This window comes from Poecilia reticulata, chromosome 19 (assembly GCF_904066995.2).
Source record: "Poecilia reticulata chromosome 19, P_reticulata-male-v2, whole genome shotgun sequence".
Taxonomy (NCBI): Eukaryota; Metazoa; Chordata; class Actinopteri; order Cyprinodontiformes; family Poeciliidae; genus Poecilia; species Poecilia reticulata.
This window is the reverse complement of record NC_088848.1, coordinates 15,735,378-15,743,422: the sequence shown is the minus strand read 5'-3', so window position 1 is coordinate 15,743,422 and position 8,045 is coordinate 15,735,378.

Below are 8,045 nucleotides of genomic sequence, written 5' to 3'. Positions count from 1 at the left end.
CATAATGTATTTATACCAGATACTAATGTTACCCGTATTACATTAGTATTACATTAGTAATACGGGTAACATTAGTATATATATTAGTATATATAGGGCTTAAAAAGCTCCGGCCGGGGACCGGTGTTACGTCAATCCGCGTTTCCCCATCAGATACTGTTCCCCCTGCGTCTTCTTGCCGCTCCGCCCCGCCCACGCGGCAAAATACGCGCGTGCTCGTGCTGAGCACTGAGAAAACACGCGCGTAGGGAACTACGGACACCGTGAAAGCTCAAACAATGTTTCGGCAAAGTTGTCACTTTCTTCACGTTTTGGCGGGAAACTAATAATAACAACAACAACAATAGTAATAATAATAAATAATAGTGATGATAAATACATATATGTCACATATATAATAATTATAAATGTATATATATGTTTTGTTTTATATACATATATTTATGACATAAAAACAGGGCAATGTATTTTAATATTCGATATTACCCATCAGATACCGTTCCCCTTGTTTTACAGTGGGGGAACGGTATCTGATGGCCATATTTCACCCATCAGATACCGTTCCCCCTATGTTAACATCACCGTTAGTAGGTCGCCATCTTTCTTGAAGCTAAGTATAGGTGTGACGCTAACCAACCAATTGGGGAAGTTGTAGCCTGATGACTGTCTCTCCTCATTTGCATTTATTTTTTTCCCCCAAGTTTTGCGGGGAAATAGAATGTGATAAATAAGAAAATAAGGAAATACTAAATGAATAACAAAAATTAGAAAATGGGAAGATTAAAATTTTTTCAAACAAATGCTAAATGAAAAATAGATAAAATAAAAATGGGTAAATAAAAGAGGGATATGAGAAATGGATTAATGAAACTGGGTTAATGGAAAAAGGAAATTGAAAAATGGTTAAATTAAAGAATAGATTAATGAAAATGGGTAAATAGATATATGGAGAGCCATTTCAGCCAAAATTAAATAAATAAATAAATAAATGGGTGAAATAAATAAAAAATTTGTAAAATAAATAAATAAATGAAGAAAATGAGAGAAATAAATAAAAAATGTGTTAATTGATAATTTGAAAATTGAAAATTGATAATTTAAAAAATAAGTAAATGAAAAAATTTGGTTAATGAAAATGGGAAATTGAAAAGTAGTTAAATGAAAAATAGATTCATGAAAAATGGGTAAATAGATAAAGGGATAAATGAAAATGAGAAATTGATAATCTGAAAAATAAACAAATGAAAAATTGGGTTAATAAAAAAGCTAAATTATTTATTTAACAAATTTTTTATTTCTCTCATTTTCTTCATTTATCTATTTATTTAACAAATTTTTTATTTATTTCACCCATTTATTTATTTATTTATTTATTTATTTATTTATTTAATTTTGGCTGAAATGGCTCTCCATAATAGCCTCTCCATAATATTATAATATATATATATATATATATATATATATATATATATATATATATATATATATGGTAGAGATCTTGTGAGAAATTCTGTTCCCCTGTGAAAATCTGTTCCCCCTGTGTCGGGAAAAGGTGTGTGTGTGTGTCTCTCTCTCTCTCTCTCTCTCTCTCTCTCTATCTATCTATCTATCTATCTATCTATCTATCTATCTATCTATCTATCTATCTATCTATCTATCTATCTATCTATCTATCTATCTATCTATCTATCTATCTATCTATCTATCTATCTATCTATCTATCTATCTATCTATCTATCTATCTGTCTGTCTGTCTGTCTGTCTGTCTGTCTGTCTGTCTGTCTGTCTGTCTGTCTGTCTGTCTGTCTGTCTGTCTGTCTGACTGTGTCTATCTATCTATCTATCTATCTATCTATCTATCTATCTATCTATCTATCTATCTATCTATCTATCTATCTATCTATCTATCTGTCTGTCTGTCTGTCTGTCTGTCTGTCTGTCTGTCTGTCTGTCTGTCTGTCTGTCTGTCTGTCTGTCTGTCTGTCTGTCTGTCTGTCTGTCTGTCTGTCTGTCTGTCTGTCTATCTATCTATCTATCTATCTATCTATCTATCTATCTATCTATCTATCTGTCTGTCTGTCTGTCTGTCTGTCTGTCTGTCTGTCTGTCTGTCTGTCTGTCTGTCTGTCTGTCTGTCTGTCTGTCTGTCTGTCTGACTGTGTCTATCTATCTATCTATCTATCTATCTATCTATCTATCTATCTATCTATCTATCTGTCTGTCTGTCTGTCTGTCTGTCTGTCTGTCTGTCTGTCTGTCTGTCTGTCTGTCTGTCTGTCTGTCTGTCTGTCTGTCTGTCTGTCTGTCTGTTTGACTGTGTCTATCTATCTATCTATCTATCTATCTATCTATCTATCTATCTATCTATCTGTCTGTCTGTCTGTCTGTCTGTCTGTCTGTCTGTCTGTCTGTCAGTCAGTCAGTCAGTCAGTCAGTCAGTCAGTCAGTCAGTCAGTCAGTCAGTCAGTCAGTCAGTCAGTCAGTCAGTCAGTCAGTCAGTCAGTCCGTCCGTCCGTCCGTCCGTCCGTCCGTCCGTCCGTCCTTGGTCTTTGTTCTTGGTCTTTGTTCTTGGTCTTTGTTCTTTGTTCTTGGTCTTTGTTCTTTGGTCTTTGGTCTTTGTTCTTTGGTCTTTGGTCTTTGTTCTTTGGTCTTTGGTCTTGGTCTTTGGTCTTTGTTCTTTTTTCTTGGTCTTTGTTCTTGGTCTTTGTTCTTTGGTCTTTGGTCTTGGTCTTTGTTCTTGGTCTTTGGTCTTGGTCTTTGTTCTTGGTCTTGTCTTTGGTCTTGTCTTTGGTCTTTGGTCTTGGTTCTTGTCTATCTAGACAACGCCCCAATGGGCACAGCGAGGTTGCCGGATGATGAGGCAGAAGTGAGCAACCCATGGTGGACTGGTGACGGTGTTCTCCTGGAGGAGAGCTGGAAAAGATGATCCGGTCAGAGGAGTCCACGAGGAGATCAGCAGGGCTGATGAGAGTCAGTGGTGGAAAGAAAGGGCTGGAGGATCGAAGAGAGGCCAGGATGGGGGCAGCTGAAAGTCACAGGACAAACAACCATGCACACACACACACACACACCTAGGGAGAATTTGGAAAGGCCAATTAACTTGACAGTCATGCTTTTGGACTATGGGATGAAGCCGGAGTACCCGGAGAGAACCCATCATACACAGGGAGAACATGTAAACTTAATAATTAATTATCCATCCATTGGTGGTACACCCATGTCCTTGCTGGTGCCCATCTTCAGCTAACGTTCCGGGCAAGAGGCGGGGTCACCCTGGACAGGTCACCAGTCTGTCACAGGGGGGACAATTTAGAGAGACCAATTAACCTGTCAGGCATGTTTTTGGACTATGGGAGGAAGCCGGAGTACCCGGAGAGAACCCACGCATGCACGCAAACTGCATGATAACAAAACCTCTGTCCAACCGTCCATTTTCCTCTGCTGTTTCTGGATCATGGGGTTAGAAAGGAGGCCCAGACTTCCCTCTCCCCAGCCACTTTTCCAGCTCCTCGGGGGGTTATCCCAAGGCGTTCCCAGGCCAGCCGAGAGACATAGTCTCTCGGCTGGCCTGGGTCTTCCTTGGGGCCTCCTCCCGGTGGGACGTGCCTGCAACACCTCATCAGGGAGGCGTCCAGGAGGCGTCCTTACCAGACACCCGAGCCACCTCAACTGGGTCCTCTCAACTTGGAGAAGCAGCGGCTCTACTCTGAGTTGCTCCCGGTTGTTGAAGCTTCTCACCCTATTTCTAAGGGAGAGTCCAGACACCCTGCAGAGGAAACCCATTTCGGTCGCTTGTATCCGTGATCTCGTTCGTTTGGTCATGACCCAAAGCTCATGACCAAAGATGAGGTGGGAATGTAGATCGACTGGTAAATTGAGAGCTGTCTCTGTTTGTGACTCTGCTCTCTCTTCACCACTGCAGACCGGTACAGCGCCTGCTTCACAGCAGACACTGCCCCAATCCACCTGTCGATCTCCTGCTCCCTTTTCCCCTCATTTGTGAACAAGATCTCCAGATACATAAACTCCTCCACTTGAGGCAGAAACCAGAGAGGAGACATTCCACGTCCCAAGAGCCAGGTTCTGCAACTGAAGATCAGGTCGATGGGAACCCCTCCCTCAAGCACCATCCAGATTCAGAAGAGGACAGGACAGTTTAGGACAGAAGTTTTGTACATACAATGAAAACTATGCCTGCAGCTGCCCCAAAACCCAGGCCAAAACCCAACCCGTTCACGAAGGACTCTCCACAATCTGTCAAAAAGTTCCACATACTCCAGCTTGCACGCTGCTGCTGTGGCACTTCTCGATTTAAATTTCGAAGAATCGCGTCCACCATTTCTTCTTCGTCTGACTCATTTAAATTGTAAGACTTTTTAATAGTCTTCATCAGCTCTGCTATTTCTCCTAGCAACTCCTCTTGGGTCAAATTTCTTACCCTCCTCCTTTGAACTCTTATATAAAAATCCTCAATTTCGTCTCTCAGGTTGTTATCCATGTTTAAAATTTAAAAGTGTCTTCCAGTCTTTCTCCAGTGCTCGAATGAAAGATCTTGGGAAAGTTCAAGTACTTAGAGACAGTTTTATGATGTCATAACAAAAGAGAATGATATTATGACATCACAGAGAGAGTGATGTCATAACTGACATACATTTGGATTTGCATATATTTATGCATTTTATAAAATATGTTGATATGGTTTTCTTTTTCATATTATTGAAATATGTTTAATCTAGGTCATGCTAGTTCTGCTATTATATTGTTTTTGCCAGACACTGACCTTACCTCGATGCCCATTGTGTTTTACCAAATCTCTTTATTGTTGTTACAGATGGTTAATCAAACTGAGCTTTACATACAGTTTTATACAAATATATGATTCATGTATGTTCTTGCATTGTTCCAAAATGCAAGTTTATATAAACTAAAATATAAAAATGGCATCCAGTAAATAAAAGGTCAGTGTTTAATTATATTTTCAGAAAATTTTAATTACTTGCTTTACTTTCTTTGAAAAGGATAAGAAGGATGGTCATGTTTTATTTTATTTCTTCAGCTCACTTCCACTGGATGCAAGATTATTGCTTGTATCTTATTCTGAAGATTGGAATTTTGATTGTGGAGTCCCTTTTTTCATCACATTCTTTTATTTCCTTTTTTATTTTGTTATTTCATAACTCAGTTTTTCTGACATGAAGCTTGGTTCAGCTTTTATGCTCACTTCTGAGCCCTGGAAAGACCTGGAAATGTTCAATCAGATGGGAACTACAAACTTGTCTGCCACTTTTACCCAGAATGCACTGCAGTTAGTTGATTGCTTCTCTGAAAGCTGAGTGCTGACTTTAAAACTCCCCCTTTTCACGGAGCTCTTTTGATTCTTTGTTTTCAGACTCCTTTTCCTGATATCAATCAATCAATCAATGAAATTTTGTTTGTATAGCACATTTCAGCAGCAAGGCATTTCAAGGTGCTTTACCTAATTAAAGAAAAAATAAAAACATGTGACATTGAGTAAACAGTAAAAAAGAGAAAGAAATTAAAAAAAAGATTAAAAAAAGATATAAACATACTTTTGTTACAGAATTTAAGTGCCTGTCTCTGCAGTCCGTTTAACAAGGGTATTATCAGGCCCCGTCGCCTAACAGGACAAGGTCTCCAAACCTTGCAGGACCAGGTTCCGTCCACCTGTCACGCAAATTTTTGTGCTAGGACTTTGCCGTCCTACATGGATTTTTGTGCACTATTTTTTACCTGTTAGAGTCTAGAATTTACAGGGTTAAATTCTGAACTCTAATGACCCTCAGTCACTCGCCACTTTTACATCATTAGAAAGAGGAATAAAAATAAATAAATAAATAAATAAAAAGTAAAGATAAAAACATTAAAAACATCGAAGACATCAAAACCTGCACTCTAACCCTCATTTAGCCATAAGCAACTCTAAACAGGTGGGTTTTAAGTTGAGATTTAAAGGCGCCCAGTGTTTCAGCTGTTTTACAGTTTTCTGGAAGTTTGTTCCAAATTTGTGGTGCATAGAAACTGAATGCTGCTTCTCCTCGTTCGATTCTGGTTCTGTGGATGCAGAGCAGACCAGAACCAGAAGATGTCTTAATGTGGCTCTGAAGGTTTAGGTCAGAGTCCATCATTACTCCCAGGTTTCAGGCTGATTGCTGGTTTTCAGTTGTAATAACTGAAGTTGTGCATTGATTCTAGATTGCTTCACTTTAGGTCCAAAGATAATAACTTCAGTTTTGTTTCTGTTAAGCTGGAGAAAGTTTTCTCACATCCACACATTGATCTGTTCTAAGCATCTCTTCAGTGATTGGATGGGTTCAGAGTCACCTGGTGACATCGTGATGTAGAGCTGTGTATCATCCGCATAGTTATGATAGCTAATCCTATTTCCTGTTATAACCTGAGCCAGTGGGAGCATATAAATATTGAATAAGAGGGGTCCTAGGACTAAACCTTGGGGTACCCCACATGTGACCTTTGACCTCTCTAATGAGAAGTTTCCGATTGAAACAAAGAAATCCCTGTTCTTTATGTAAGATTCAAACCAGTGGAGGACTGGACCGGAGAGTCTGACCCCAGTCTCCAGTCGATTCAGTAAAATGTTGTGGTCAACAGTGTTGAAAGCTGCACTGTGGTTCTCCACAGTCTGTATTTATATGGATATGATTGAACATTTTTACAAGGGCCGTCTCCATGCTGTGGTGAGCACGAAAACCAGACTGGAAGGAGTCAAAGCGATTTATTATTGTTTAGGAAGTTATTTAATTGTTTAAAAACTGCTTTTTCAATAATTTTGCTGATGAATGGGAGGTTGGAGATCGGCCTGTAATTCTGCAGTAGTGATTTGTCCAGATTGTTATTTTTTATCAGTGGTTTGATAACTGCTGTTTACATAGCCTGGGGGAAAACACTTGAAGACAGCGATGAGTTTACTATTTGGATGAGATCATTAGCAACAACAAGCAGGACTTTCTTAAAGAAATGTGTGGGTAGGACATCCAGACAGCAGGAACCGGAGCTTAATTGACTTATAATTTCTTCTAGGGTTTTATAATTTAGTAGTTGAAATTTTGTCATTGTTCCTGCATTTGTTTTGTTTGGGATTAGCATTGGTACTGTCTTTGGAGTGGATGTGCAGATTAGTCCTCTGATCTTTTGAATTTTTTTCTGAAAAGAAACTGGAGAACTTGTTGCAGGCGGCATTAGATTGAAGTTCAGGTAGAAATGTCATAGGAGGGTTTGTGAGCCTGTCAACAGTAGCAAATATAGCTCGAGCATTGTTAATGGTTTTGTTTATGACATCTGCAAAGAAAGCCTCTCTTACATGTTTTAGTGTTGTATAATAGTTACGTAGTCTTTCTTTGTAGATGTCACAATAAACGTGCAGCTGAGTTTTACGTCATTTCCGTTCGGCCCTACGGCAGAGTTGTCTTGCAGATTGAACTGTTTGTGCATTTCTCCATGGATATTTCTTCCTACCAGTCACAACCTTCACTTTAATGGGGGCAATGTAATCAATGATCTCTGAAAGTTTGCACTGAAAATCCTCTACATCTTATCTACGTCATTATAGCTTAAGGGCGAGGAAGAAGAGTAGATTTGATTAAATGTTTCTGCTGTGTTTTCTATGAAAGTACGTTTTGCGATAGTAGCTGTTTGTCCAAGTGGCTTAATGAAAAAAGAATTGTCAAAGAAAATAGCAAAGTGATCCGACAGGGCGACATCAGTTACAGAAACATTGGAAATATTCACACCCTTACTGATAACCAGGTCCAATGTGTGTCCATGAGTGTGTGTTGCTTGTTTGACATGTTGTGTTAGACCAAAACTCTCTAAGATCTTACAGAGCTTTTTTGCCCCTCGGTCTTGGGGGTTGTCAACATGAATGTTAAAATCACCGACAATTATTAAACAATCATAATCAATGCATATTAGAGATGGAAGCTCATTCAAGTCCGTAAAGAAATTTTCCAAATATGTTGGAGTTTTGTATAAAGTTAGTGTCAAAGTTTGTTTGTGGCCTTTTACCT